The sequence below is a fragment of the Chrysemys picta genome, chromosome 3, assembly GCF_011386835.1.
Source record: "Chrysemys picta bellii isolate R12L10 chromosome 3, ASM1138683v2, whole genome shotgun sequence".
Classification (NCBI taxonomy): Eukaryota; Metazoa; Chordata; order Testudines; family Emydidae; genus Chrysemys; species Chrysemys picta.
In genome coordinates, this window is record NC_088793.1 from 186,495,828 (window position 1) to 186,508,380 (window position 12,553).

Here is a 12,553-nt window from a genome sequence, read left to right on the forward strand (position 1 = left end):
GTGTGCTTCAGTAGGAGGTCTGTGCTCAGAAGACTGACAGGATCAGACTTGTCAGCACTTCTAAATGCAACATATGATGAGCTAAATGTACACAAACTAGTTACTAGTTAGAACAGCACCTCGTGTCTCGTATAGATATAAATCTTCCACTTTAATATATGGAATATAAACCTGGCACCACGTGCAGAGAGGTGTGAGGTGGTTACTTTTGCATGACTGCTTCAGTATTGATTATTGAAGTGACTGCAGCGCCTAGAGATCTGATCAAAATAGTCTGATGTCTCTTTGGCAAAGCTCTCACTCAAGCAGTTTGGCCATCTTCTGAACTCAGCTACTAAAGTCCATTGACTTCAGTATAGCTACTTCAGATTTACATTAGTGTAAAAGAGATCAGAATCTGGTCCATTGATTTCAATAGGGATTTTGCCTTAGCTGAGAGTGTAGGATTGGGCCTCAGGTTACTTAATATCATTTTTATTATCACCTCTCTGTCTACTACAATTTTTCTCTTCATTTCAAAAACTGTATTAGTGGTATGACATTTTAAAAAGCCCTCTCAGAATTCTGTTAAGGACTTGCAAGTCTTTAAAATTTCTGATGTTAAGGTCTGAAAAGGAAAAAGGTATTGAACCAGAGAAAGAAATTCACAATTCATTCAAACAAGTATTGACCCTTTACTACAGGAGAATGACGACAGCTGTGAATATTTTGGGCTACATCCTGCTCCCCTTGGAGTCAATGTAACTTTTGCCATTGATGTTAATAAGAACAAGCCCTCTATCTGTTAATCACTAAGAAAAAACACCACCTCCTGAATCTATCAATAAAGCAAAAGCAAAGAAAGTGCATCAGGATTATTCTGTTTCAGTCACACTATTGTAGGGCTGATCCTATAATGCAAGTACAGATAATCTCTATTTGACCAGTGTTTCACCTGTTACAGACTGAGTTTAAAGGGCCCATCTTTTTGTTTGTATTGTTTAGTAGTAAATAATTATATAGGGTCATCATTTCACAGCAGGGAGCCCCTTCTTGGTGGAGGTGATGGGTGAGGAGCAGGTGAAGGAAAACATCACCCAGTGCCACCGTGCTGCCCCCAGCCACTGTGGCCAACATGGGCCGCACAGTGACAGATTTATGTTACCAATCTGCCTGTGGCATCAGGTGATTCAGCTGAGGCTGCAAGATCTTTAGGGGAGGAGATGACAGAGCACACCAAGTGTCTAAGTTTTAAAGCTTTATTAATAAAATAATAAAATAACAGCAGTGAATGTTGGGACTGCTCCCACATCACTCAAAGGAAGAAAGAAAGCGTTAGTATCCCATCCCAAACCACTTTCATACTCATACATGCACGATTTGAGGCTGGCCAAGCCTGGGTGTAACGTAAGAAGAAGAGGGGGAGGGGTGGATGGGAGTTCTTGTCCCGTACACGGGTCATCCAGGGTCTGCTGTGATCTCCAACTTGCTTTGACTCTCGGGAGGTTTTTTTAATGGGGTGTTTTTGTTCAGGGCCCTCTGTTCCTGGTGCTCTTTGTACCAGTCCAAACTGGCTTTCTGTGGCATTCTCAGCTTTTCCCAAAACACACCGACGGCTGTGAGATGGTTATTTTTCCCTCATTGACCTTGTTGTCTCACTCCTTTTCACGGCCCCTGCAATTTTTTCAGCCACTCTCTTTTCTTACAGCTGGTCGGGCGGGGGGGGGAGGTGGACTCTCCCACTTCTTTCTTGATAGGTATCAGAGTGTGTGCAATGGCCTTGGGCTTTAGTCAGATCCTTATCTTCAGGTGTAGCTGGAACATCAAGTTAACCTGTTCTTTTCTCCTTTCCTCCCCCTCCGGCCTTTCATCGCCTGTAAAGAAACTTTTCATTCCACACTCACACCTTTAATGCTTTAACCTTTCCCAAAATGCCTTGCGATGCTTGCAACAGCATTAGCAACATACAATGCTAATCTGCCTCCCCAGGGGAACCCCTGAGGGAGGGGGCCACTGGGTTGTGACAGCACCTGTGACCTCAGCTTCAAGATCCTAAGTGAGGGGGGCTGAGGTTGTCTGGTGTCAGGAGCTGGGGTTACCCACATGGCAAGAACGGTCTGCAGTCAGGTTGTGCTCATGAGGAATGGGGCTTACAATTTGAAAAATAAATTAGCAAAAACCAGTCTTCTAATTCTGAATGAAAAAATGGGCTAGATTGTCAGCTGATGTAAAGCAGCACAGCTCTGTTGAAATCTACAGCACCAATTTACACTCACTGAGGATCTAGCCCATCAAGTAATTCTCATTTTATGTGTTTCATTTGCAGCTGGGACTATTCTGACCTAGTCGAATACCTGAAAGTGGAACATACTGTGTCAATGTCCATGGAGCTGCTCACATGTACAATTATCTGACTGCTTGAATTTGCTACCCTTGAAGTTTAAATAAAAATCATTGCATATAGTTAGCTAAACATCATCACTTAACAACAGTGCGGTATCTGCAGTTACATGTGTTTATTACATACATGCAGGGAAACTTTGGGAGTATGTTTGAAAGGCTGTTTCCTTTTTTAAGAGTCTGAAGACTTTCAGAGTGTAAATCCACTTTTTGTAATATTCTTGTAGTAAGTAATGATGTGGCTTACTTCATGACTTTTATTTATTCTATTTATTTACTAATTGACCTCATAAAATTCCAGTAATTAACTTCTTGTGGGGAATAGTGCTACTTATTTCATAAGCAACAAATTATATGACAGGTAAGCAGCAACCTTATAAAAACTTGCTGAAAGGCCAACGTTACATGCTGAGGATATGCTGTATATATAGTAGCCACCAAACCCTTCCTGTCATTCCCAAGCCTCTGGTCCATCACCAATCTAGGTCTCTCCTGAAACCTGACCTTTGTCCTCCAGTTCCATTCATCACACTATGCCATTTACTACATTACTTAGTAAAGGCTTGATCTTATGCCTATCGAATTCAATGACAAAGCTCTCATCGACTGAAAGGTTCAGGATAAGGTTTGTGAATGGGTGTAGCAGAATCTGGCTCCAATTTTTTTTATTAATTATGATTTTATTTAGGTAGCAATAAAAAGAGTCTTAAGAATGTGATGCCATAAAAACATCCCATTGCCAGATACTTGCTCCTTATTCTTCCTTTGATCAATAATCATTGCATTTCATCACACTGGCTTATCATTCCAAAAGCACAGGACGCTTTCTGTTTTTAAGGCTGCTGTACTGCAGAGTGACCTTTTCATGAACCTGGACTTTTATAAATCTCTTGTTTAGTACTTGTGTCATAAGGATTACCCACTGCTCTCTGTGATATATAGTGATGATACTGTTTCACCTGCACCATGATGGAATTTCACCACGTTTTTCTGTCTCTTTTCTGTATACTGTTCCCTGCTTATGGATGGCACAGACTGATGTCTATGATAAGTTATGTTCTCCCTGCAGCCAGCTTTGTATGTTCTCAAGGTTTGAACATTTCATATACAGATATATAGCTAATTTATTGCCCATTCACTTTTGGAAATATCTGTTATTTAATATTGCTGTCTTTCCCTCCATCTCTTCGTCCTCTCTCCCTTCTGAACACTGTATTCTCCATTGGTAAGACAGAAGAATTTTATATGTAAATTCTTGGTTTAGTTTATACCTGAACTTTATCTATCTATATGTCGATACTTACAGTGATTAAATGTCCATGAAAGCAGCTGCATTGACAGTTCTGGAAACCAAATGGCTCTACTTATCCACAGGTCCTGGATAGTAGCAACTGCCTAAAGTTCTCCACATGCCATATCTATCTGCCTCAACTCTTTCCTGAAAGAATCACGCCTACAAATGAGAAGAAAGCTCAGTTTCCATTTACATTTAATCCTTGGCAAATCAAAAAGAATGCTAACTTCTGCCATCTGTTATGCTGGTCTTCGTGATATAAATATCTGTCCACCTGTAGGTGGACTAACACCTTATACTCTGTTGGCGCACTCTTGGCCAGGTCTATATGAAATCACCAACTTAGAGGTGAAAGGCTTCACAGATCAGATACTGACTCTTCCTATGACTACTTCATGCTGCATTGATGGTGGAAATCCAGACATAATGCTGGCTTAACCAGACACAAAAGCACAGAGAAATCATTAGATCATATAGAGTCACCATAGCTGGTCATCCAACATAAGTTACAGCAGCCCTCAGTCTGCTGTAACTTATGCCAGGGAGGGACAGACCTTGTCCCAGGCCAGCCCTGGAGCCATTGATGGGGGAGTATTCCCCTATCCCCACCATCCTTCCTGAGCTGACACAAGCGCAGCATGGCCCAGAGTCAGAACCTATATATCTAACCCATGAGCTTTCCAGTTTCTATTATCTGTTTTACTATTATGATATAAAATATCAGGGTGGGGTTTTCACTTTGAATTCCATGGGAAATTAACTGAAATTCAGTAACTGGGTCCAGATAGATGATAACCTGCATGAGTTTTTAAAAATCTTATAGAGGCAAGGTGGCTGACATAATATCTTTTATTGGACCAACTTCCATTGGTGAGAGAGTCACACTTTCAAGCTGTTCTTCAGGAAAGCTTGTCTCTCTCACCAACAAAATTTGGTCCAATCTCACCCACCTTGTCTTTCTAACATCCTGGGACTGACACAGATACAACAACATGGTATAAAACAAATAATCTTATAGGGATACTTTAATATATGGAAAATGAAGGAAATCTGCAAGAATTATAGAAACTAAACCTGTGAGCGGACCAGTCAGTTTAAGGTTAATCACCTAAACTGAGAACATCTAACCCTAATTTCAGATGTTGCGTTCACATGCAAATGGTTTTTTTTTCTCATCAAAGGATGTTTCACAATGATGACACAGTATATCCCAGTTATAATGAGTCAGAACTTCAAGCTTAATTTAGAGGGAAGTATTTTCATCTTATGCTAGGAGCACCATTGACTTGGAGATTTATACAGTAGTGATTTAAGAAATAAGAGTGAGAAAGCAAAAGGTAGGCTAAGTTCTTTGTGTAAATCAGAATTGTGCCAAGGAGGTTTAGAAAGGCAAGAGTATTTCACTGGGAGAGGTACAATCTTCAACTGCAGGTCAACTGAAAGTTAATGGGGACATTGCTAAAGATCACAGACAGATGGCTACTATCCTTTTAATGAACATTTTATTAATGTCACCTTTAAATTAGTTAAATTCGGATCAGATGATAATGTAATGCAAAAAGCTTCCTCCCTGGAACACTTCTGGGTGGAAGGTAGAGCGGAATTTAATTTTAGAAGTACTATCAGGTCAAAATTAAATAAAAAATTATGGATTGAAAAGTAATAAATCTAATGACCAATGGAAAGAATACTAAACTACTGAGATGTGCATGCCATTTAGAAAGCCACAGACATTTAACATGGCATATTTCTCTTATCCTGGAAACGAACAATTGTATTGCCAGTTCATAGAGAGAGAAATGGAAAGAAACACTTTTAGATCTATTCTTATCAGTCACTGCTAAAATTATGAAGATCAATGCCAGAAGTTCATAATATGGAGCAACTTTATAAGTTTAGGCACTTAAAATATTACTTAGGCATCTAAATAAGTGACCTGATTTTCAGGGTGCTGAGCCCCCACATGTGCCATAGAAGTCATTTACAAAGTATTGTTGATACCATTCAAGTGGTATCTATGGGAATCTTTACATCGACTTCCATGGGCATTGGGTCCCCAGTGAAATTTGTGGCCATAGATTCGTGGAGAAACTCTTACTATGAAAGGCTCTTGCTGCTGCTGTATGGCCCCTCCACTCCTAGTGGGATGGTGCACCTTCACATCACCCATATTGCTGGCTGTGGCTTTAAGTCACAACTTAGCACTCAAGACCAATTTTTCACACCTTGGGGCCTATGCCCCTATTTCCATATTTAGGCATCTGAGTAAGGTTTAAGTCAAGTCAGCTCAGTATCTCTGAAAATCAGGGTACTTATTCCTCCAATTTCAAAAATCATAACCTGGCAGATAGCAAAATTAAAGCTAATGTTAAAAAGTTATGTAATACACAGGTTGAAAAAAGAGTGTCTGTACATCTGGGTATAGTGCTTAGATTATCCATAAATACAAAGTCTATTAAAAAAACTCATAAGATACATATAGTACATAATGACAGGTTTCAGAGTAGCAGCTGTGTTAGTCTGTATCCACAAAAAGAACAGGAGTACTCATGGCACCTTAGAGACTAACAAATTTATTTGAGCATAAGCTTTCGTGGGCTACAGCCCACTTCTTCAGATGCATTACTTAATTGGCCTCTCAGAGTTGGTAAGACAACTCCCACCTTTTCATGCTCTCTGTATGTGTATATATATCTTCTCAATATATGTTCCATTCTATGCATCCGAAGAAGTGGGCTGTAGCCCACGAAAGCTTATGCTCAAATAAATTTGTTAGTCTCTAAGGTGCCACAAGTACTCCTGTTCTTTTTATATAGTACATAATCTGCAATAACCCACATTTAGATAAATTTAATGATACAATTTAGATATTAGAATCCAAATACTCGGCTACATCACACATGAAAAGTTATACAGAGAGTTGATTGTAGAAAGCAAATATAGGAATGAGTGTAGATTGTCCCTGAGTAATTGAGCATTTAGGATGGGTTGTCTCTTAGTAGATGTAATCCATCAGACAGGTATTTCAGTTACTTTCCGATTTCACTTCTCATCGACACTCCAGCTCATCTCTCCTGGTATTGCCAATGTCCGGTGATGTGTTCTATGTAGATGTCCCTCAACCACCTGATGGCATTTGACACTATGAGTTGCTGCATCAGCTAAGCATACCATTGACCAATTCCACATTCCTGCAACACTCGCTCGTTACTGGGGTCCGATGCATCCAGGGCTCCGAGGATCAGTGCATGTGTCTGAACCTGGTAACCCTTAGCTCTCAAGGTTTCGGCCAGAAGGGCGTATTTCTGCACCTTTTGAGCTCGGGTGTTGCATAATGCCGGGGTCCTGTTCTCGAAGGTCACTCTGATGTTCACCATGATGATCTTCTTCAGGTCCTTGTTGGTGATGACGGTATCCGATCGCTGTTGCTTGTCGGTTCCAGGAATGGCGGAGTTCACGGCCACCTTCCCTATAGGTAGCAGGATGGTTCTGACTAGGCAATCTTGGATGGCATTATGTCGCAGCTTCCAGGCTCTGGAATGGGGCTTACAGCTACACAGGATATGGGGTAGCACCTAGTTGGCATACCCACACTTCCTGCATTGCTTGCCCCGATTTCCATGGCGGATGGTTCCGTTCAGCAGAACGCAATTGAGCCAGGCTCTGTGGATGAACCTCCAGTTGGCAATCTAAAAGTTACAATCAACTTTTGCCTACAAATATTTCACCCAACACTAATGATCTGTTATGTCAAACAATGATACAAGCATTTCAAATGGACTCAGCTACAGATAGATTAGTTTTAATTTGTAATGTAGCTTATTCCATTTTGCCATATATTCCTAGTGATATTAGATTACACTGCTAACTACCTATGAACAGGTGGAATCCAAATTATTTGAGACAGTGTATCCTGGTTAGATAAAAATTCAATAGATTAAACCTGGACTTACAGGTGTAGTGATGAAAAAGCAGCAATATCAAACTAATTCTTCCCAGGTATAATAACGAGACAAAACACTGTCTTTTGGGGGTTGCACTGGATCAAAATCAAGGCAGAATTTGGATAGGAGGTATGTACACTATCTGACATTTTCTGTATATCCAGCAACATAAACGTTGGTAGAAGTAGTGAAACATTAGGATGCACTAAGCCTGTAAGGGCAGTTCAAGAACAGGGCAGAATCTCTAAGTAGATAGCAACCATCAAGAAGAATTTGCTACACGGAAATGAGGTCAGAGCACGGAGTCGAATGAAGTACCACACTGCATCAGAATGGAAATAAGATCATCTTAAGAAACTACATGCAAACCATTAGGTTTATATCATTATGCAAAGGAATAGAACATAAATGTTCCCTCTAAATAAGGTTTTTTCTTATGTAACTACTTGTTCTATGTGGACCCAACAGAGAAGGAGATAGACACAGAAGGAGATGATAGAAACACAGCTGTCTGCTGTGCTCTCCGTTCAGGATGCAAAATAGAAAACAACGTGAAAGTGAGGCTTTGCACTGGGGAGGGGGAAATGCTCAAACTTTTAAAGGAACAGGACATCAGATGCTTTCATCTTACTTTTAAAAAATTCCAAAATACACACACACACTTTATCATTTACATGTAAAGCTCTGCGTGGCTACAAATATAAATCGGTCTCTGCGGAACCACAGGGGTCTCCCGGGAACCATAGCAGCGAAAGGAGCAGAACATGGGGCCGCCACTCCCAGGAAAATAAAGAAAGAGAAAAAGAAAGATTTGGGATAAATCAGCCTGCTCCAGATGAACTGATATACAGATTCTCTAATTTGAGACTAGGTTAGCTAGTGTACATCCTAGGATAATCCTAACTGGGATTCAGTGAATTCTGTTGCTTAACCTGATTGCTGGTGTATATATTGCATCATAAATCATTCTGTTTATGAAGGGACCATTTTTGCTGCTGAGAATTTGCAAATAGGTACCTCTATAATATCCCCTTGAACATCTGTACAAACCGGTCTGTTTCTGAAGGGATAAAGTTCATCCACACATGATCAAGACTAGTCCAGACTTCTTTAATATGCTTATATAGGGCCAAAATTGGGTTTCATGGGTGCAGATGAGGGGAGAATTTGGCCTGAGATTTTCAGATGATCCATTTTCCTATTCCTGAATTAGTATACATAGGGACAGATTTCCCAAAGAGTCCAGCTCCCATTTAGGCACCTAAATGAAATATCCAGGTTTTCAAAAGTACTCAGCATCCAGCAGCTCCTATTGTTTTCTCCAGTCCTCAGTGGAAGATGCCCCTTGCTGAGCACTTTTGAAATCCAGCCACTTCATTCAAATGCCTAGACAAGAGCTGCATTCTTTTGAAAATCTGGCCTCCGTTATGGGTTATGGGCATCTCAGCCTGTACTGTACCCTAAGTACAGAGGACTGATCCTGAACTATGCTGAGCATCTATAACAGGATCAGACTTTAAATTACTCTAATTCGTTGTCTTTACTAGACAGCTCTCTGATAAATTGGGATGGTCATTAGGATTATTGACTTTAAATTTTCTGTAAATTCTCGCTTTAAGCAATGTCTTCTTAGGGCTCAGTTTGATTACCTTTTTCAAGCTTTTGTTTAAACCCTCTAAAAGCAAAAGCAAGTATGGATTAGAAAGTAGAAAAAAACACAAAGAAGCTAGGAAGAGCAAAGAAAGAGGATACAGATCAATAACTCACATAGCCAAGCAGTAAACAAACTGGAACAATTATGGTGAAAAAAAAATTATTGATCGATATCATGAGCAGCTCATATGCTGAGCTCCATTTATACTAGGGCACAACTATATTCCCTACACTTTCATCGTATAACTGCCTTCTTATGAAGGAAATAATTTTTATCACCAAAGAAACTCTATTTCCCTTATATTATTTAGATAACGGTGACCTCAAGGCTTTTGTAATATAAAGAAGGGGTACTCCCTCCAAATATTCCCAGTAGCATTATGTTTTTTAATGAGGGACCTCTCTCTTTAATAGCAGCAAACAATAAATAAATCAAAGTATTCAACCAAAATAACTTGCCCTCTAGCTTGTTGCGATTCAAAAAGCCAAGACCAGATACTGTGCATGTGTGATATTAAAATATAAACATGCCTGAAAGGCATTTAAAATATTTTAGTGAACTACAAAGAATTTAATTTGCTATACTGAAAGATGCACCATCATTTACAATAGTGGTTGGAGTCATTTGGAGCTAAGTATTGGCAAAGGAGATATGAAAGAACAATCATATCTCCTTCGCCCATTCCCATCTATGACACTACATGACAAAACTGCGCATTTCCTGGTCTACAGATCTGGAAAATGTTTATATGAAGTGCAAAACCAACACACATAACACAGTTTGGCAGAGCAGAAATTCCTACTCAGCAGAAGTGTCTTGTATAAGGAAGAATCATCATGGCCCAGTGGCTGAGGCACTGGACTAAACCTCCAGGAATCTGGGTTCTAATACTTACTCTGCAAGTGACCTGCCTGGTGATCTTGGGCACTCTGACCTGGATCCTCGAGGGAATTCAGGTACCTAACTCTCATTGATTTCATTGTGTCTCTGTTTCCCCTCTTACCTTTTGTCTGCCTTGTCATTTCACTATGTGTTTATGCAGCAACTGGCACTATGGGTCTTTGATTTTGGCTGTGGCTTCTAGATGCCACTATAATAAAATATATCACTAACTACAGGACATCACAGACATTTTATCTTACCTATGAGAAACAGTACTGCTTAAAAATACGCATTGAGGACAATGGAAAATCATTGAAATGAATTCTCTTGTGCGTTAACCCTAACCAACTGAGCTTCAGAGATGTGCAAACTAAAAAAAACTAGAATAAGGGAATGGGAAAAGCAAACTGTAAATACACTTTCTGAGCTGGCCTTACAATTTTAAAGGGGTTAAGCAAAAGCTGGGCCTCGAACTACTTGACAGAGGGAAGTGCTATGAGTGGTATTCATGTGTTATCTTTTTCACCATTTCTGAACATCAGGCTGGCCTGTGAATTATAATTCTGCACATGGCTCTGAGCAATCACTTGCTTGAAGCTGATCCTGAATGCTTGGCTAGAGACATGAGGGTTCTGCTCTGAGATGATGTGACCCATTTATAATTTGAGGCAAATTACTCAAGGTACTAACCATCCTCCTGAACTTCTTAAAGAAACCAACACCTAAATAATAATGGGCTGCCGCTTGTAGGGTAATGCTCTTTGCAAGTTTTTTTTTCCTCTTAGGATTATATTGCTTACGAAGCAACATCCCACCTTTGAGAACTCTTGGTCTGCAGAATGAAGAGGTATTTATTTAAAACTGATGATTAAACCCATTTGGCTAAAATAAATACTGCAATCCTAGAGCTGGTCAAACAAGAGGAAAGGGATTGTATGTCAAGTTTTGAAATTGTTTCCATTTTGCAGGGTTTGAACCAGACCCTTTTTACTGAAAGCTGGGTTCTGGGGTAATGATAAAAGTGTCAAAAATATTGACTGAAGAGTTTAGAAAATGTCTGTCTACGATTTTCCACAAAAGAGTTTCTTATTCGAAATGAAGCTGTTTTTGACAAAAAGCCTTTTAGTGCCCCCCTCCTCCAAATATATATATACAGGGCCAGAATGCCGCCCCTGGAATTGTGCCACCCCAAGCACATGCTTGCTTTGCTGGTGCCTAGAGTCAGTCCTGTATATCTATATCTAATCTATATCTATATCTATATCTATATCTATATCTATAGCTATATATTCATCCAGCTCCATTTAAAACAGAATATTTAGAGTCAAAGTGAACATACACAGACAAATGCAACCCGGACAGGGAAGTTTTGGCAGCATAAGCAGATTTTAGAATCAAACACTGCCTTTAGTTACAACTCCAGTAAAGTGTAACAGAAGACAGGATTGGGCTCTCTTTTCCTCAGATATCTGATAGAAGAAGGAAGATACAAAGATACACTGAAAATCTACCGCTGCTCGATATAGCAAAATAGTCTAGAGGACTTAAATACAAACTATGCAATACATCAATGTTAATTATTACTCTCTAAAGGCTACATTGCTCTCTGAGATTGGCACACAGTTTAAACTGCAACATTCATTCTATCCCACGGGAGCCTAAAGGAACCCCTCATGTTGCTCTCAGCAGGAGTGTCACAAGAGACACCTCAGGCAGTAGGTCTGACTTTCATAAAACAAAAGGCACACATTCATTCTCTCATGAAATAAAAATCCTATTTGCCCTCCACTTAGCTAGGAAAGGACATGCACCAAAACGTTCCAAACACAAAACCCCAAAGTCAAAATTCAGGCTCCCCAACAGAAGGCTTTTGTTTCTGGTTTTTTTAAGCTTGCAAGGTTTAGACCCAGCCTTCACTGCTTGAAATACATCCACATTTTTACCCCCAACATGTCAGGAGAGCAGTTTTTATAAGGCCCTTCTCTGGTCCAGACTGGGCGTAGATGCTACCGTTCTTAAAAAGCCTCACCTGGCCTTTCAGGATTGAACCAGTCCCATTAGCCTCTCCCTGTTCTGGCCAATTGTTATTAATGCAACCCCCCTGATTCCCAGATGACGGAGGCCTCTCACAGGCCTCCCAGAGGATTCCGGGGGTCTGGGGTCTTCGGTGGTGGGTCCCGGGGCAGAAGGAACCCCCGCCGCGGGTCTTCGGGGCATTTCGGCGGCGGGTCCTGGAACGGAGGGACCCCCCCGCCACCAAATTGCCACCGAAGACCCAGAGCGGAAGAAGCTCCGGGGGCCCGGGCCCTGCGAGAGTTTTCCGGGGCCTCCGGAGCGAGTGAAGGACCCCGCTCCAAGGGCCCCGAAAAACTCTCGTGAGGGCCCCTGTGGGGCCCGGGG